Raw genomic sequence first — 20,485 nt, forward strand, 5'->3', positions numbered from 1 at the left:
CATTTTTATCTGTCCATGATTTCCTGTTTTTCCCGAAACATAAATATGTAATACAAGGCCTGTTACTAGTCTCCAAAAAAGGACAGATGGGGGGCATAATATTCAATTAGAAAATATGCTTGTTGTTCTCCATAACTCAGAAAATGGCGATGATAAAGAATTTCCACCAAAGGTTTTCAGTCAAACCATATCATTTAATTCAGATTGTCTCCAGTGATCAGAGTCTTTCTGTAACCCGGTCTCAGAGTGAAACATCTAGGGCTGTTTACAACTCCACAGGTATGAAAGCGAACATGGCAGCATGTTAGGATTTGAAACAATGGCAGATTGCACTGTGCTGCGTTGTGCTACTTTACATGTTCAGTTTAATACAACATCTTTTACAGAATATATGTTACATTAGCATTTGGCTCAGTGGAGACGAATTCCTGTTTTCTAAATGAGGTGGAAGCTAAAAGTCAAAATCATATGCTCATTTCATACTAAAATTACAGCGCCATCCATTGGCCTGGCATGACAACTACAGCTGGCTCAGGGTGTCTTCTAAACATGGAGCTTTTCTCCAACTGACATCTAAAAACACCATCAGTTTCCAGACAGCAGTCTTGTGAAAAAGTAGCCTTGACCTGCAGAGATCTGCACTCAGAATGTTATAGCCAATCAAATCCCAACATGCAGAATGAGCGAGATGGTGAGGGTGACAAACAAGTCTGCAAAGGTCACTGCTGAAATCGCAAATGCAGTTGTAATTTTAAGGAACTTTTATGAGCCGCCATATTTATCGAACACTTTGGGCAGTGAGGATGTTTTGTGAAACACAAACATTAAAAAAGTTATTATTTAAATGCATGTCAGTACACAGCAGTGATGAATTATCTGTCTTTGCTTTGGAACGGCTTCCAATCTGAAAAGATAATAATTGAAGAGAATAAATAGATTATGATTTATTTCTGCATGGAGTTTGCATATTCTCCATGTGCATGTGTTGGTCTTTGTCTTTCCTTCCACAATCCAAAATCCTGACTGTTGGTTAATTGCTCTCTCCTCCAATGATGGATGTCCAGTTTATCCTGGATATCCATCATTGGAGGACTTAACAAATCTGAAAAACAAAATCTCACATAATGTTCATAGCAGTTTTCTTAAACACTTTAGTACACATCTTACTGTAGCATTATTGAAGGTTCTGTTAATCAATTTCTATCACAAATTTCTCAAACATATATTGAAAAAAGACATTACTGCCAAATAAACCAAAGCCTGAGTTTTATATCCTCGCCTTCTTTTGATCCCCATCACCAGAAAAACCAGCAGCGCCCCAGCTCCCGGGTTGGATTGGATTTGAACCATTTTTTATAATTTACTCATTCAGCGAATCCTTACTGACTGCCTCAGCCGCTTTAAAGGCTTCAAGCATGGCTGCTCCTTCACACTGTAGCGCTATTTGAGAGGGCTTGAGTAGATGGATGTCTGAGTTTAAATCTGGCACAGATACAGCTACAGTCTGCTGTGGTTAAGCTCATTCTAAGCCCCATCTCTATCCACTTAAAAACTGGTGTGCAATCTGGAGAAGGCAGGGGGAGACAATTAAACAGAACCACGAGGCAGTAGGATAATCCTCCTATTAGACTATTAAATATTTAACAATGGCCAATGCAGGATTGCTGTCAGACTGGCAGATGAAGCAGCTTGTGGAGTTTACTCGTGTCTTCTGCTGAATTAAACACCAAATGTGGCTGTCTGCTGCTCTTCTCCTCCCACTCGCTTACAGTTCATCGTGTGTGATGGTGGGCGATGTGCTGACATGACAGTGGGCTTCTGTACATTATCACATCAATGCTTCCACCAGGAGCTACAGCCATGGAAAACTCAAAAAGGAACACCGTCCGAAACATATTTGATGATGAACAATGATTCAAACAGCATAAGGAAATTTTTAAAATCAAAACAATCAGATTTATTTATGAAGCAGCGTTGTATATAGCAAAGGATTACAGTAGCAGAAATGAACAGAAACAAACACAAAGATTAAAACTGGGGCAGGATACCAATAAAATGACTCAGTTTAGGAAGAAAGTCAAAGTAGAAATGTGACTTTAAATGAGATTTAAACAGTTATTACTGAATGCTGCCTGATTTATAGAGGCAAACTATACTACTGGAACTGTAAAAAGTCCCACTGGTTTGGTGACCTCAGTGAAAAATAAACTCCGGCCGCGCCACGCCATCTCTCTTCATCACTGTAGATGTAAATACTCATGCTCATCCGGGTGACGTCCAACATGGAAGAGCACAGCCATGTTCTTTGATTCAGCTAAACAAAACAAACAACAAAAAATTACTCTAAATTTAACATATTACAGTTCCAGAATTACAGCAGCTACAGCCTTCTTTCACCTGAATACTTTATTTTCGTCAACACTTTCACCACTGATAGATTATGAAATACACATATTTTCATCCACCCTACACTAAGCTAATCAGTGGCTGTTGGTAGCTTTTATTGTGTTTAGCATACCACTACAAAAAATACACAAACTATATTGCATACAGTTTTTAGCTATTTTCTTAAATTAGACTGGTTTGTTCAGAGCTTGTATTTGAAGAGTCTTTGTGATATAGAATTGAAGTAACTTATCAGTATGTTGATTTATGATAAGACTTCTAAGAAAGCGCCAGTTCTACTGAACAGAACATATGACTGTGTGGGTTTTTATGTAGTAAATCTAAAAGAGCAAATGCCTGAAGCTATGAGGGTGATGTGTTCAATGTTAACCCACATTAGCACGTAGCCACTTAAGCTAGAATCAAACTCAGTATTTCTCTGCCTTGTGACGCTACAGTTTAGGGTAAAAAGGTGATTCAGTTCAATTCAAAAATACTTTTATCCCAAAAGGAAATGAACTCTTATCATCCAAGTACCTAAAGATGTGGATCTATTTATTTTATCCTAAGATGATTTTAGACATTTTAGCATGAATGTCTAAAGTAACATCTGTTGTTTTACTTATAACCAAGGAAGAATTGTTACTTGTAGTTTTGATTAACTGAGTTTTCAAACACAAAAGAGTTTAACGTATTTTAGCAACTTAATTTTGCCTTTAAAAAGTGCTTTAACTGCATTAAACATCCATTAGTGATTTATTAGGGCAATAACCATTAGTTGAGTTAGAATAAATGAAGTGAGACAACATGTGTGTTTTGCTTGATTATTGGCCAGCTGCTTATTTTCCACTGGCAAAGAAGTAGCTGCAAAAAAAAGTTTACCCTAAAATTATTGTTCACTTTTTAATCCCATTCCTCATAAGAAAATTATCACCATGTTTTGAATACTTGTGAGAAAACTCATTATTTGCCTAAAGAAGAATATAATTTAAAGTTTTATTCAAACTCCTGAGGTGTTTGTGATAAAAATCTTATTGCATCCTCAATTAGAAGCCGATAGCAATTCCACATTCCACATTACAAAGTCAATAAAACCGCATTTTCTAAATGGTGTTTCCAATTTGAGCGCCAGTCTAAATGTCTTTCAGTGATTTACTCCATCTGTCCTGCTCTGACTGACTCTTGGCGTCCGTAAATAGAGGAAGAAGGTGACTGTCAGAGCAGACAGGAAGGATGCGTTGGGAGAGAGGGACAGGATGACAGGTTTAGAGCTTGTTGGCGCTCAGCGGTAGGTAGAGCCGATGTATTTAGGTCCTGACCTCACTATATACTCCTCACTGAGAAGACAAGTGCTGGAGGGCAGCCTGTGATAAACGGCGCTAGGGAAGGAAATTATTAAAGTAGCTGCTTCTTTTCTTCTCCACAAACAGCCTGGTTGTCTCTGGACTTAAGAGTCAAGCTTTTCCACATCTGCTGCTTTTTGTTTGCATATGCTTCTTTCAATAAGAGTGCACTTAAACTTGGGGGCCTCTGCATCTCAGATTTGAGAGAAATCAAGCAACATTTTTGTTACTATTCTTACATTCTAAGTATTGCAATATACTCTTTTCATTCATGCATATTTTAACAGGATTGTTTCTAACAGGGATGCACCGATCCACTTTTTTCACTTCCAATATTGATACCAATGTCTGAAGTTAAATATTGGCCAATACAGAAAATCAGCTGAACTCACTTATAATGTTTCTTAGCGTAGTCAAAAAACAACACAAGTTTAATTTGTTCAGTCAGTGCATTTAGGAGCAGAACAGCCAATGTAAAAATAAATAGTAAACAAGCTGAAACTAGCAAAATGATAGGTTGACTATGTGTGGTTAAAAAAATATAATGAGGAATTTTAAATATAATGTAAAATACATAATAAAGAGCACAAAGCATAGAACTAGACTGAATAGATCTGGCCTTATGGATTGAGAAAACTGTCACCGATATCTGATCCAGAATTTTTTTTCAGAATATCAGACATTAATATCAGATCTGTACATTTCTATTTTCTTAGTAAAAAAAAGCAGAAAATTATATTCTGTTAGTTGAACATGATAAAAGTGTTCTTTAATTAAGACTGCTATCATTCTATGAAACTATAACTATAAATATAAACTATAAATAGTTTGATATTTTTTATGAACCAATATATATGAAGCAGTTTATATTTATATTTATGTGAAGCAGTAAATTTTTGTAATTATCTGGCTCAGATGAACATATTCTATTTATATATTACAGAAGTATAATATATGTTATGTTATCTTGTAAATTTGCACTGTATAATCTCACTTCTTCTTATTTTTAATTAGATTTTACATTATGCGAATCTGCATGCTTTTTTCGGTCATTTTGCTGCTGGTAACTGAAATTTTGCACTAAAGGATATTTGTGGAGAATGGAAAACAAAATATTGGTTATTACCAGTATAACTGACTCGTAGTGAATGCTTGGATCTACTCAATCATTAATCAAAGTCAGAAGTCTTTCACTGTTAATTTAAGGCTTGAAAGCATAAAAATGTGTAATCAGCTAACCTGAAGGCACCTGAACATCTGATGTCCTATAAACTGGTTTCTATAAATGGCTGCTCTTCTAACTTCACTAATAAGATTGTAAAGAAAAAGATTTTTCTTGAAAGAGAAATACAAATATCCTACACATGTGATTCTACAATCTAAGACATCCAGTGTGTTTTATCCCTCTGGGATTCATATAAATAGATAAATGATCCTGACTCACTAAACACTGCACTGTCATTTTAATGTTGCACCAACAGTACATGCCAAGACTACAGATTCACTTTCTGCTCTCTAAAACTCAGCACTCATCATCTACAATTTTTATTTTTTTAATTATTATTTTCATTAAAATATGGAAATGCAACAGCAGTCTTTCACCACTCTGACTTTAATAGCATGTAGTATTATATCAATCTGGCTGATTTGTTTGTAAATCACTTTGATTTTCTTGGAAATATGAATAATTTAGTCTCTTGCAAAACTGTCATAGTACAAGTAGTTATTTAAGTTGTTTTTGCTGGCCAGGAGTGTCCAGTCTTTAAGAGCTCCATGTTTTAGTGTGTAAAGGTTCAGCTGAAGCGTGATAGTGAAACATCTCTTTGATTGAGATAAATATTTGGGACACTGATAGCTTTGTGACAGACAAGTCAAAATAGTGCATCATTGTGAAATAGAGAGGAATCTGACATATGGTTTTCAGTTTTTTACAAATAAAAATCTGAAAAAAGTCTTTCTCTATTTGCAAAATACTATATGGAGTTTGTGGAGAGTTATCCTTTCTCTGTTAGGTTCTTGATGTATGAGGTTGAAGAAGAGTCAGTGAGTTGAACTCATGAATTCCATTTATTAACACTAAAATAAGCTAGTCCATTTGTTCATGCTATCCTTATGGGCTAAGAGAGCAAAATGACATCAAACAACAGTTTGTAATTCCCTTTGTTAGCCTCTATCTAAACTACGCTCTAAAGATGAGGTTCCCTAGTGTGTCATTTCCTTTAGCGTTAGCTTTGCCCGCGTGTTCTATATTTGTGCATGTGTATACGAGCATGCTAAAAGAGATAGAGGAAAAGACATAATTATTTATTCTCAACAAGTAAAGAGAGGATTGTACCAGCAGGTACACAGAAGCTAGTCAGCCGTACGGCACTGAAATGACCCAATTTTTTTTTGGACTCTTGAGTAAACTTTACGGAATAAAGTAGCTTTCTTGAAATGAAAGCTACACTGAAATGAAAGTTACAACTTATATCATTACTGAATGTGTTACATTTCACACAGAAAAACAAGGATCATATGATCACCTTCCAAACATTTTATCCATTCTCTAACATTTGGCCATGACACATATAATGCACCAGTTCAACACTAAGAAGCTCACCACAGTTTTCCTAGCCTAGCCACATTAACATTAACAAGGCTGTTAAAGTTAATTTACTTTTGGAGGCGTGGCCAACACGGATTGAACTCAGTTCACTTCCTGCACTGCCGTCACTAAAACAACAGGCAGACTACAATTCTAAAATAGCTCAGCTATTCATCGCCATTGTTCAGAATTTCTACTTTAGCTTGCTGATTGGCTCGGTTAAAAAATTACCAGAACTGCATAGGAAGGCAATGGCCAGACTAAATATGCATATAAAGACATATTAAAGAATGCATTTCCTTCACCTCTGATTGTCCTTCCAGCCCTGTTTTTGCAGCCTGTTGGGACATTATATGAGAAGACAATTCACTCTGACTATTTCTGAAACAATGCCGACCATTTATCAGTCTGCACCTGCATAGAAACATGGCAGCAGGTCGCGTGTTGTACTCATTGCTTGACAATGTGGACTCAGACCTTTTGTGTCCTCCATCATTCTTAGCTCTTCCTCCATCTCTTGCCTGTCACCTAATAAAACTGAACCCGTCAGAAAGCCTTTTCAGAACCGGCACAAACAAGCTGCAGGGTCAGCTGGCAGTCAAGGACTCTTCCTCTGTCTTTCTGCAGAAGTGCCGTCTGTTGCTTTCGTCCTTCGCTTTTTTTGTTTCAAAGCACTCCAGTGTCTCGCCGGGGTTGGTGTACATAGATGTGTGTTTCTGTGGGGGAGTTGGACACACGTTAAAAGGAAAAAATGATTGCGGGTAGCTTTCAGCATATTGGTGCAAAGCTGCACTTTCTCTTTAGTGTCCTTCAAGAGCTGAAACCCATCTCTGGGATTCATCATCAGACTTGGGGATGCGTGTGTAGGCATGTGTGTGTGTGCGTGTGTGTGTGTGTGTGTGTGAGAGAGAGAGAGAGAGAGTGAAAAGTGATGCAGGCAGCTTTGTGGCAGAGGATCCAAACTCTTTGTATTCTGTTAGTAAAGTCTATTCTTGCATGGGTGCGCTTTGAGAGTGGTGTGTATGCATGCTTTAAGAAGATATAAAATAGGATACAGTGTTCCCTCTGTAACACTCAGCTTGATGATGGTGGGGGGAGTGTTTGGCCATGAACACTTGTATGGTGCTTATCTTCTATTAGACACTTACTGCCAATGTTGCCATCAAAGTGGAAGGGCACTCTCGTAAACAGTCAGACTCAGAAAGAAAGGGAGACACCACACGCTTTTCCCGGGGAGACTCTTGGCAGAAATCATCTGTTGGCACCCTCACTGAGGGTGAAAAGAGGAGGAGGAGGTGGAAGGAGACGGGTAAAGAGGGGAATGTGATGCATTCATGGTCCACGATCAGTCACTTCCTGCCTCAAGAGTATTGGAGGCTCTTACAAGAGCTCTTCAGCTTCCAGCAGGCTGCTGCGTTATTTTGTGAAGTTCCATTGTTCTCATGAAAGTAGACATGGGTAGTGTTGGATTTGGAGTGAAAAATAACGTACACTTTAATGTGGTACGTCCTGGACCGGTCGCCATGTTGCAACCAAGAGACCAACCATCATGCACTCACCAACTCACTCTTAACAGGGATTAGTTAATCAATTAAGACCAATTAAGCCATCATGCATGTTTTTGGAGACTGGGAGGAAGTATCTAGAGAAACACCAGGCTTGTTTAGGGAGAACATTTAAACTCCATTCAGAAAGCCATCAGGTTGGGATTCAAACCCAAGAAGTTCCTGGGCACCAAATATGCTTAGACAGCGTGTATTTATAAATATAGTCGTAGATTTATTCACTTCAAGAAAACATTTTTGTTTTTTGTGAACTATTTGAAATGTAAGGGTATTCACATTTCAAATAAATGGCTCTGGTACCAATCAGTTGTTGGTCTTCCCTAAGTTAGAAACAGTCCCAGCTTGGCCGATCCAATGGAAATTCTCTGGCTCTGCAACTTTACGTTACCTGCACAAAAACGTAAAGCGAACACCAAAAAATGTAGTTATAGTTATTATTAAAGGTTCTTTGCCAATAAGTATTTACTTATTAGCCAAGTAAATACTGTTTTGCTCCTTGTAAAATAAATGTGGGCAGCCATCCAAGCTTGTTTGTTAGCTACTTAATTAGCCAGATTAGTTGTCTGGCAACCAACTTGCAATAGGTTTGTGATAAACTTAGATATTGACAATTACACAGTAAGCAAACCAGCTACAACATCCTCCTTAACATACATAATAGCTTTCAACATGCTACTTAGCTGTTTCTCAGCCTTTTTGGTGAAAACATACCAGTTTAGCTGTGGGGTCCATAACCTGGCCTGTAGCCTGTAACCTAGCAACAGAGCTGGATAAATTCTGATTGGATGAAATTTGGATTAATTCTCCTCTCTACCCAGCATTTTGTTTTAATGGCTTTATTTCTTTTGAAAATAATTAAATAAAAATGTAAGACATACATACAAAGCTTTTGTGTTCATTATTATTAATCAATTTCAAATAATATGACCATTTGCCCCTGCTTTACAGCCCTGCTACATGAAGTAGATGTTAGGTCATTCTAACACAGCTACTCGCCTCGATGACCTCAAGCTATCAAAGATGTAAAGCCCATTGTTCTAAAAGAAGTGGCTTTCATGTCAGTCCTTTGAAATCAAAACTTCACGCAATCAGAGACAAAATGACTGCAGATTGCTTTAATGTGTTTGTTTCCTGCTACGCCTTTCATACGCCACATATCAGAAAAGCATTTACATTTTGATGATTTTCCTAAGAGCTGTTTTAAGTGAAGCTCAGAAAGGTTACATTGTGTATTCAGCTCCTAGTTTGTCAGGCTTTTGGTATGTATGCTGTTTCCTCCCACCCCTTCCCTTCAATTTTATTGATGTCATTGGCCTAGTCAAAGTCAAGACCGCAGCGTGATTGAAATGCTCTGATGGGGCCTGGAGGAAGCTGCATTACTCAACATTAAAACTCAACAAGCTGAAGAAATGCTGCAATGAAGATTTTGGTCTTCCAGGATTCCATTTGACAAGAGTGTTTTATTTTAATGCTTTTTGCTAAACCACCTTGTTGAAAAGTCTTCATGTCTTTAAACCTTCACAAAACAGAACTGACCATCCCCTCTATGTGACGGTGACTCAAACACAACAAAGCGGCTAACATTTTCAGGTAACACTTTATTTGAAGAGGTATGCATACAGCTGACATGACATTGTAATAAACATGACATAACAGCTATTATGAACATGAATGAGTCTTCTTGAATGTTTATGACTGTTATCATGAAGTGTCATTTGGCAAATAATGACATTTTTAATGCAAAGTTGCTTTAAAAGTTGCATTAAAAGCCCACTAAAATTGCCAACTTTGATTCATTTGGTAAATAATTACACTTTCAATACAAAGTTGGAACTTTTAATGGACTTTTAAAGCAACTTTGCATTACAAATTTTCCAAATGACACTTCATGACAAAAGTCATAGACATTCATAAAGACTCCTTCATGTTCATGACAGGTGTTATGTCATATTTCTGACAGTGTCATGTCAGTCTTACTACTGAATGAAGTGGGTCATATGTCTTTACTGTGTGTCAAAATTACCAGTCAATAAATGTTATAGATGAAATTATTGTAACTGTCATAGCCAATAGCTGTGTTTCTATTACAAATGTGAACAAAATGTTTTGATATTCTGTTGATGTTGAAAAGACACAATTTTGCAATTGCCATGTTTCCATTAAAAGAGAAATACAATTAAAATCACGCACGAATCAGTTTGTTCACACAGTAAGGCATTAAAATCACACCACCATCTTCCGACCTCTTCCTCTACTTCCTCTTTTTCTCCAGTGGAAACATCCAGCTGTTCATCATGACTCGTGTGATGTGAAGAAAATGTTTCCATTGCAGTTTTATTAAACGTACTACTTTCTATACAGCTGAAAAATCATCTCATGCTGGCGCAAAACGTTTTTATTGCTAAAAGTGAGTTTTTTCAAAATTGCAGCATTTCCATTAAAGCTTTACATCATATCATGATGTTATCTCTCAACAAAAAACTTACTTTAAGTGTTACTTTGACTCTTTGATGCATGTTTGAGAAATCTTTTATTCTCCATGGCAACCATTCATTAAAAAATGCCTGGGAGGACCTAGCTCCGCCTTCAAAGATGAAGCTTGTCTGAGCTGCAGTTTCTAAGCTTTAGAGCTTCTGCCTCTCAGAACAGCTCCTCCCCCACTCAGCTCCTTCAGCAATAGCAAACACCTGGTGGAACTGCTGAGCTCATTATAGGAGCTGCTGCTCAGAGTAATGCTGGGAAAAATGTTGAAGGGTTAATAGAGGAGCCATGTTGTGATGACTTCCTGAAGGTGGAGCTTCAGAAAGAGCAAGAGTTTCTAAAGAGACAGAGAACCAATTTCAAGTCATTATGATAACAAAAATGTTATCATACTTGATAACATTTTGATGACTTAAAGTGATTTTATTACTATGACATGGCACTATCTACCAGGACACATAATAATGGCATTTAAGCAAACTTATTTTTGTAATTGTAATTTGCTCTATTGTATGTTCAAAGGAAATGAGGCCATTATTATTTTATCAGCTGTGAGAATGATTGTTGCGTTTCTGCTTCAATCTTTAGCAATTAGATCTTGTACCATTTTTTTGTGTAAATATGATGGAACTGTGGTATTTTCATGTAAATAATATGCTGTTAAAATCTTAGAAACTTATGGATGTGTATTAAGTTTTATTGAACACTGGTGGTTTTAACCCTTTATTTTAACATGTTCTAACAATTGGCTCCTCTACAGTGCTTTTAAGTTATTATGTTAACTAAGGTATTTAAATAAATGTGTTAAATTGCATTAATATTTCTATACTCATAAAAAAAATTTTCACATCTGGACTTGTGGAAAGGCTCACGGTTTGAAGCTCTGCATTTAATAATGTGCACATAATCCAAAGAGTCAATATGAAACAAAACAAAGAGTGGAGAAAAAAAAGCCCTTTCTCTGCCTCTGCACACACAAGCACACACACGCCCACGCATCCGTACATAGCAACAGCATGCTCAATAATGTGTGCTGCCTCTGGCCGTTTTCAGACAGGGTTATCCATTATAGCATTTCTGCAGTGACCAGGCCTAATTACAGCATGGAGGAGAGCCTCTCTCCTGCACAGTGGACCTGTGTGCACTTGTGTCCGACTGGAGCTTATGAATGACTTTACTGCTAGTGGTTGGTTTTATAATTACCAAAATATGAGCCAAATGAGCGAGCATACATAGCTTTAAGTGTTTTTTTTTTCTTCTTTATTTTGGATTGCTCGCACACATGCACACAAACATTAGTACAGAGAGACTCTTGAGTCCAATCATTCTCCTTCCCTCCTTTATTCAGCTGCCAGAGATTCGCATATTCTGTCTTTCATGTCCAACTAATAGGCTCTTGGCCGCCTTTGAGGCCCTGCATGGTATTTACAAAAGGCTGCTGCGTTGGACAGCTTGATACCTGTGGGCAGGGTAAAATGGAGCATACAAAGACACACACTGATGGCACTAGGCTGGAAAAGCAGCATGGAGGTAAAGCTGGTTCCTAAGTGGGATTTCTAATGCTTGCTTAGATTTTCTGATGATGTTTGCCATCTTGACAGATTTCCAGTTTTTCACTTTTTGCAAACACCTACCCTGATGAAAACTGACATTGGTTCACTACATTTGCTTTGTTGAGTCAATAGCTTGCTAGCCAGTTAGCATTAATTATCAATGCTGTCCCCATTGTTGGAGTCAGGAAAGTGTTGTACAACTCTCATTAATTTAACATGTTCTGCAGGTTATGAAATAGAGGTGAATGATGAGTTATTATTATATTATTTAAAACAGTATATTATAGCCATTGTAGATAGAAAAAAATAAACAAGAGAAGATTTCCACCAAAACCGTGGAAATTTTGATATTAATCTGAAACATTTTTTAGAAAAAACTTGCCATCTGAAAAAGTTTCAAAAGTCAAACGTTTTTAGATTAATGAGTTTTTTTATCAAACATTTTGCTTTTGGAGCTCAGAAATTTTATTTATTTTTATTTTTTCTAGAAAACGTCTGAAGTTTTATCTAAAAAAAATTTTATATAATGGCTCTAATACGCTGTCATATCTAAGCTCTACTAAAGATACAATTTTAACTGGTTTAAATGGTTACCATGATTCAACAACTGAATCATTTTAACTGTATAGCTTTAAAATACTAATAAAAGTATATTCAGGCACTAGCCTAAATTACCATAACATTTTCCAGAGAGAAACTGCCATTAGCAGAAGTTAGCTTCTAGTTTGATCTATTCAGCCTTCAGAATGTCCTGAAAAACTGTGATTTAACACTTCAAATGGTGCAAAATTTCTGGCTCTTTTTCACATACAGCTAGCTTAGTTTTGATATTGATGTCCTTTATGAATCATATAATTTATCAAATAAATATTCTTTGATGATTTGAAACAAATATGTGTGAAAATAAAAAATCTAACCCAGAAAAATGTTTAAGTGTAATACCTTTCATAGCACCACTCTGATATTTTCATACAGTGGATTCACAGAACCACAAAACAAAAAAAGGATCCTAAAGCTGTGAAGTGTTGGGATATTTTGTGTCTCTGAGGCGTACTTAGCTGTCCCTCAGGTGAACTTCCACCTGCATCTGGCCAAGTCGCGCTGAGTGGCAATGCGTGGCCAGAGAGGACTCGGTTTTGGAGCTCCATTGCCCTGAACATGACACACTATCACTAATGAGCACATGGTGCATAACCAGTCCAATTGACACCAGAGTGAAGCTTTAGCCATGAAACTGTTTAGTGCTGCAGCTATAACCTTCGACAGGGGATTACTGATGAGAATATGTTGCATATCTGCTTTTGAGTGGAGGGGACGGCTGTGGCCGCAGCCGATGAGTGTAAGCGCTCCGTTCCTCGTCTCCTCTCCCAAGACTTTCCCTTTGCCTGCTGTGGAGGTCATTTGCTTTATATCCACTGTATCCTCGTTAGACATCTTATGGATCTCAAAATGCTTTATGACAGTTAGGACAGTTTCTTTTGCAAACTGTTATTACAATAAATGGTGTTAATATGAAATTTCTTCAAAACATTTTTGCATATGATTATTAACTCCAATACTAACCATTTCAATCAATATTTGTGGAATGATGTTATTTTTATTTCCACAAATAAAGGATCAATAATAACAACTTACCCATTTACTCATTTGGACATAAAAAATGGAATGTACATATTTTTATGTTCACTGAAAAAAACCTACAATCAAAAAAGACAATAATTTCCTTGAAATTGATCCTTTGTACATTTTTTCATATTACATTTTGATTTTTTTTTTTTCAATGGGTGATCTTTATAATTGAACTTGAGACATGTATACCATTCAAGGTCAAATTGACCCGTTGATTAAAATCAAGACAAATGACTCATGCAGAGAGTATTTATGTTTTCCTCCACTTCTGCTGAGTGTCCACTCAGGGTGGATGCAGTTTTCCCACGAGAACAGAAAAGGTTCCCGTCAAAAGTTGTATGAACAAACTGCTTTCTCGCAGTTTCCTAGTGAAGTAAAGAGAATAGTGAGAAAGTGGGCTTGTGTGCGTGCACATGTGCATGTATGTGTGTAGTATGTTGTGTGTTGGGGAATAGGGGGGTGAAATATGGTTCATAGCTGCAAGAAAACATAGAATTGGAAGTTGTCTTTAAATTTTTTGACCTTCAACTTGACTGTAATATGTAGACAAAACACATGCACTCCCATGCACCTCCAGGACCCTGCAGAGGGTGTAGAGCTGGTCCAGTGTTCCACGACCAGGACGAAAACCACACTGCTCTTCCTGAATCCGAGGTTCGACAATCCAACGGACCCTCCTCTCCAGAACCCCCCGAATATTTATATTCTACATATAAATTGAAAATTTATTCATTTTACACTTTTGCAACCCCCCCTGTGTCTACATTTTACATATTAGCAATTTATGACATACCAAATGTAAATACTTTGACTGGCCCTATACTCGTCCAGATTTCCAGGTGATCCGGAATCCTGAGTCCTCTCTTGTTCTGTCCTTTCCTCAGTTGCCCATGTTTACTCTGAGGTTTAGGTCTGGGGACTGAAGAAAGTTGGCGTTTTTTCTGATGAAACATTCCTGTTCAAGGTCTACTTGAAAGACAACTCATTTCAAGAGTCCTGCTAGACTCCATATGATTATGTTTTCAGAATGTCCTGCTACTTTAGAGTTAATGATGCTCTATAACTTTGGAAGAGCAACAGGCCCAGAACCTCACACATCCTCCACCATACCTAACAGTGGAACTCGGGTGATGTTCTTCCGCCAACCTTTGAGAAATTAGTGTTATTTTGTTCCAGATTTATTTCTTGACATGTTTTCTTAATCCTTTAACAATGTTTTCTTAATCCTTAACAATGTTTTTACCAACGCTATACTGAGTAGTGGCCCCTTAATAAGCTCAGAAGTTCCACCAGGTGTTTGCTAATTGCTGCTGGCTAGTCTGAAGAAGCTGAGGGCTGATCTGTGAGGCAAAAGATTGGAGGCTTAGAAACTGCAGCTCAGAGGAGGAGCTGCGTCTCAAAGGTGGAGCTAGGTCCACCCAGGCGTTTTGCACTACTGAATGGTTGCCACGGAGATAAAAGGATTTATCAAACATGCATAAAAGAATCAAACAATTATAACATGAAGTAAAGCTCAAAGAAAGTAGATTTTATATAAAACTGCCCCTTTAAGGGTTACAGTAAACGTGGAGGACTCTGTATTAATTTCTGAGGTGGAAGTCATCAGAATTATCCAGGTGTGTCAGTATCACAATGATCACTGTCTCATTAGGTTAAAAAGACACGTTTAAAGAGCTCATTTGAAATTGCCACTCTTCCTGAGTCAAATGTTATCGTGCTTGTAACGCTGAGCTACTGATAAGCCTCCGCGTTTCTCCGTTGTCCTGAGATGTGCTGTTCGTGGAGCTCATTAGCCAGACCCAAACTGTAGTCTCAGGAAGACAAATGCCACAAATGAAATCTGCTCCAAAACGCCGCCGTTGCAAATAGATTACAACAGAGGAGTTGTATTCCCACCGTCAGCTGTGATTAGCGCCGCTGAGACACCATTCAGTCTGTTTTTAGAGGGAGAGGTTGCTGCGCGACAGCTCGCGTCTCCGAGGAGGCTTGATGTGTCGTGTTTCTATTAGATGTGACACTTTTCCGCGGCTGTTATTCTTTTTTTAATCTGCTGTGTGAAAGTCACGCTCTCGCTTTGTTTATTTTATTTGTCTTCTCCTTGTCTTTTTGGGGTTGGGTGTCACACTTCTCACACCCTCCTCTTTTCTCTCTTCCTCTTCTCTCTGTTTTTCTTTCTGTACATGTTAATGTGGTGGAAGTGTCACTGATGTGCCAAGACATTTTGGAAGATAAAGCACTGATGCAGCAGAGCAGGCATCTGCCTCTCAAGACATTTTTTTTATTTTATTTTTAAACTATCTTATTAATGATATTTAATTTCAAATGTTGGTCAGGTGCTGGAAAGTAGGCTATAGTAATATTTCACTAACATATCTTTTGGGAATGTGGGGAAAGTTACATTTGTATTATTAATGGAAAAACCGGTAGAGTATTGAGACTGCCCTCCTCCTTATGGTTTGTGCAAACTTGGCAAAATATTATTTTAAATCAATGCTCTGAAATACTAACATTTCGCTCTGTATTGTTTATGGTTAGCTTTGCTATCAGGGCCCAGTAATAAACTGTGAAGCTGAAAGACGGCGGTGACCCTCCGTGTTCACAGCCACAAATCCTTTGTCTGTCCACCTACTTCAACACATCACATTGATTTTTCTATAACACACAAAACACTGGGAACATTTCTCTTTTTTTATCTTCACCAGAACTACTACAATCAAATCTCCGACAAGATGTTAGTGTGATTCAGATGTTGATCAGTTTCTCCACCTTTCCAGTTCACACAGTCAAAACCAGTTGGTCAGAACAAACATCATGTAGTTGGATCTGGTCCAGGGCAGTGAACAGAGCTGGCAGGTGTCCAGTCCTGCTGCTGCTGGAGGCATTTTCACACTCCTGATATGAGAGCTCCAACTGTGCCTGTTGTGTTGGACCCTTTAAAAAACAGGCCTGCTAAACTGAGGAAAGCTACCAAACAGAAAGTACAACTTGGAGGTCGACTGCTGTGGGTTTTCAGTGTTGGATGGAACGACTCAGCATTTTGCTCTCTTTTTGGGTTTGACACAAACTGCTGTGAAGTACAGACTGAGGATGTCTCTTCCTCCTTCAGTGTGATTGATGATCATGTGACTCATGTGATCCCAAAAAAGTGTTTCCATTACAGTTCTGAGAAATACATCTACCTGAATACGGCTGAAGAACCGACTCATCCCAACAATAAAACTTTTTATCAAAGAACCAGGGGCATTGCTGCAGGGGGAGCTGGCAGGGCAGTGGCCCCGGCCAGGCCTAGAGGGCCCAGAGGGCCCAGAGGGGAGACAGAAAAGTATTTCAGAGATCCAGGCCTTTATCACACTGGAGAAGGCAGGCCGTCTCTACATGAGGGTTATGTAGGTCGCCAGGTCGCCCAGTCAGGGTTGACTTATGGTTCCTAAAAACTTTACAAGACCAACTGATTTTAGTGATGTAATTATAGGTTAATATATTTCATTATGTTGATGTAATAATTAGGGCCTTTAGCCTGACAACAGATTCAGACTGTTCGGAGATTTTTTTTTTTTTTGTCCGTACAGTTAATACCTTATGACCTCAACAAGCTGTTTTTGTTCATAGCTTCTATAAATATTATAACATAATAAGCAACTGTTTAACTGTAGTTTATTCTTGGACTGTTTTCAGATTTACAGGGCGATTTAAAAAAAGGTGCCAATACAGCCTATAACAGTAAAAGAAAATTAAATGTAGATTAATAGGATTTTATTTGGTGAGGGGCTGATATCCACTATAATGATCTCATAATAACATTAATATAGGTTTAATGCTTTAAACGTCCGCAGAACTTTTTCCCTGACCGTCAGTTTTCTGTAAACACATTTATATCTTTACAATTGATTTGAGAGTCAGAAATCCATGTGCTGAATCTACCAAGCAATGAATTTTTCTTTTAATTATTAAACCACTTTTATTTCCTTGAAATCTTTTACATTTTTGGTCCGTCTTCTGGAGACTTTGTTTCCCTGAGAAAAAACAATATTACCACTGGGAGCTACAGCCCCACTTATTTTATCACCTGTTAGATCATAAAATAAATAACTCTCACAAACAAATGCTTTGAGTTAGATTGCATTGTTTAATAATAATCTTCCTAATCCACAGTTTGTCACAGAGAAAAGGGCTAAATCATTTTCATCGTATTCAAGGCAACATTAGAGCAATCAGACGTGATTATTTACTAGCAAAGCTGCTGATTATTCCAGGTCCAAATAATCACCACAGTGAAGAAGGTATTGTTGCTAAACAGTGAAGTTAATGAAGGACTTAGTTGCTGCAGACAGTTTATCTGTATTATATACTTCAGCAGCAAGACAGTCCAAACTACACCATGAAAACATAACCACCAATCAATTATGAAACAACCAATAAACATTTTGTCAAATGTTACCATCAAAATCATCAAACAAATGCACATCAATATAAACCAGTATGTTCATAAATATTCCACTTACTGCTCAACAAAGACAACTCTATCCAGGTGGGGTTTGATTTAAAGGATCTCAGTGTTTCAGCATCTTTGCAGTTTTCTGGAAGTTTGTTCCAGATTCATGGTTCATTTCAAACAGTAATTTGGATATTTAAAGCTTAAAGGGGCAGTGTCAGGGGTTTTCCAGGTACATAGAATCATTTTTTTGCATAATCATGTAACTATGTTACTTTTAAGTGTTATAGCAATTTTATATCAAATATGACTTAAAAGAAATTTGACTTTGTGATTTAAAACCTTGAAATTGGGCCTCTGTCTCTTTAAGAAACTCCTGGTCTTTCTGAAACTCTTTAATTCATCATCCCACCAAGGCTCCTCTATTAACCCTTCAACAATTTTGCCAGTGTTTCACTGAGCTCCTATAAACTCATTAACTAATTCATCCTGGCTAGTCTGAAGGAGCTGATTGTGGGTGTAGCAGGGGGAGGAGCTGCTGTCTGAGACAGAAGCCTGAAAACTGCAGCTCAGAGGAGGAAATGCGCCTCAAAGGCGGGGCTAGGTCCACCAAAACGTTTTCCACAGCTCAATGCTTGCCATGGAGATTGAAGGATTTATCAAACACAATGAAAAGATCAAATCAAAACTCTAGGTGGGCTTTTGATGAGGAAATAACATTTTAACATGAATTAAAGCTCAAAAAGTTTTTTTTACATAACACTGCCCTTTAAAAAGTCACAAAGCAAGTTCAGCAAAACAACGTATGAGACCTGCTTCTCCTAAGAGTATTTCCAGATCTCATCTTGTCCCCTGAATGCTGCTCATGTCTCTGTGTTTGATTACATTCATTCTGTGATGAGGCTAAGCGGCAGTCTGTCCTATAATCTCTGTCATTCATCAACGTCAGCCTTAATAGAAGCAGAGAAGAAACGGGGAGTGAGGAGCCCCATGGACAAACCTCCTGTGGGTTTATATCTCAGGGTGTATGTGCGCGCATGCGCGTGCCTGCGTGTGTGTGTGCAATAAAAGCTGCTCAGACTGCAGGCTTCCTTTAAACAAGCTTATTCTGAGTTAGGATAAGTGTGTGCAGGAATATTTGGTTTTGGGTTAAGATTGTGCGGACAGGTGTGTTTGAGTGTGTGTTTGTGCTTCCAATAAGCTGGTTCGCTCATTTATCCATGCTGTCAGTGGGCCCCATGAGAGCCTCGCTTGCACAACAGCAACCTGCAGGGAAGAGAGGGATGAGGAAGAGAGGAATAGGAGGAGGTGTGATGTGAGTGGAAGAGAATCTCCGCTCTCTGCCAGACTCTGAGGCTCGGTTCCAGCTGTCCAGCTGTCTACCTCCACCCTCCACCTCCACCCCCTCCTCTCCCTGTTGCTGCCTTTATGCCTTCAGTGTTGAACACAAAGACTCTCCCAAGCTTTGGATTCTAACAGTGCAGCCATAATGGGGGGCATTTGGCTGCAGCTCTGCGTAAGGTGGGAAAAGAGTGCCTTTGGTCACACTGAGCAGAGCATCTGTCATTTTGTGTGCCAAAAGAAGTTTCTCTTTTCCTCCTGATCGATTCTAAATGTTTGCATGAATAGACGTCGGGAATCCATGCAGCTCTAAAGAGCTTCCATACGATCCTCTGAGGCAACTGAACGACAAAAAGTAGTGCTTAAGTGAGGAGCTGTGTCAAATGTATTTGGGTTCAAACGATTAATCGTGATTAATCGATTATTAAAATAACTATCAACTAGATATAGATCAAAAAAGTCAATTTGCTGGAGAATATAGAGCAGTAGTTATATATAAATACATTTTGCATTTTAAACAAAAAAAAAAATTAATTCTTTGTAAACATTTTCTTGCCAGAGACACTAAAATGACAGAAGTTTTAACTTCACCTGGTTAAAAACTCCTTTCAAGAACCTGATTTAACATTTTAGTTAAAACAAGAAATAAACAGATTAACTCTCCTCTGTATTTCTATTATCGTTTGCTACAGATGATCAAGTGTAAAAGGTTTTTTAAAAAGTTATTTTAAAAAAGAAATTGAATCATTTGTTTACATGTAATTTTTATTGTATTTCTAATATTGTACAAAAGGTTTTAGTTACATGAAAAATCTGCAGAATTCTTTATTTGATTAATCGATTAATCATCAGAATGATCAGTAACTTAAAATAATGAACTGGAGCTCTAAAAGCTTTTTTTATGTATGTTTTCTCACAACTAAAACTAACTCTGAAAAGTGTGGAGTGCAATTGTGTGGTCAGCATCTCTCAAGTGGTCAACATGCAGCTCCGGAATGAAGGCTGCCATACTCCAAGCATTACTCCAGTCAATTTAACAATGATTATTAGTCGACCAAACAACAATAAAAACCCAGAAAATTTGACGTTATGCTGCCAACACTTAGCAACAATGCATACGTGGAAGTGAGAGCGCTGACCACCATAAATAATGATACGACCGGAACTTG

At 37.9% G+C, this 20,485-nt stretch overlaps 1 protein-coding gene and 1 long non-coding RNA gene across 4 annotated transcripts in view; one reads left to right on the forward strand and one right to left on the reverse strand.

Annotated features, from left to right (window-relative positions):
- LOC122838092 (V-set and transmembrane domain-containing protein 2-like protein) overlaps positions 1 to 20,485 on the forward strand; it is a 62,372-nt gene that overhangs the window by 12,583 nt on the left and 29,304 nt on the right. The window lies entirely within an intron of this gene.
- LOC122838115 lies at positions 2,036 to 8,626 on the reverse strand. Of its 3 annotated transcripts, XR_006371827.1 has the most exons (4): positions 8,592 to 8,626; positions 6,730 to 8,268; positions 6,621 to 6,653; positions 2,036 to 2,314 (listed from the first exon to the last, which is right to left on the reverse strand). It is a non-coding gene; the product is annotated as an uncharacterized LOC122838115 (long non-coding RNA). The 3 variants fall into 3 exon arrangements; XR_006371826.1 differs by having other exon boundaries at positions 6,621 to 8,268; XR_006371828.1 differs by lacking the exon at positions 2,036 to 2,314 and having other exon boundaries at positions 6,177 to 7,031; positions 7,464 to 8,268.

This window comes from Gambusia affinis, linkage group LG01 (genome assembly GCF_019740435.1).
Source record: "Gambusia affinis linkage group LG01, SWU_Gaff_1.0, whole genome shotgun sequence".
Taxonomy (NCBI): domain Eukaryota; kingdom Metazoa; phylum Chordata; class Actinopteri; order Cyprinodontiformes; family Poeciliidae; genus Gambusia; species Gambusia affinis.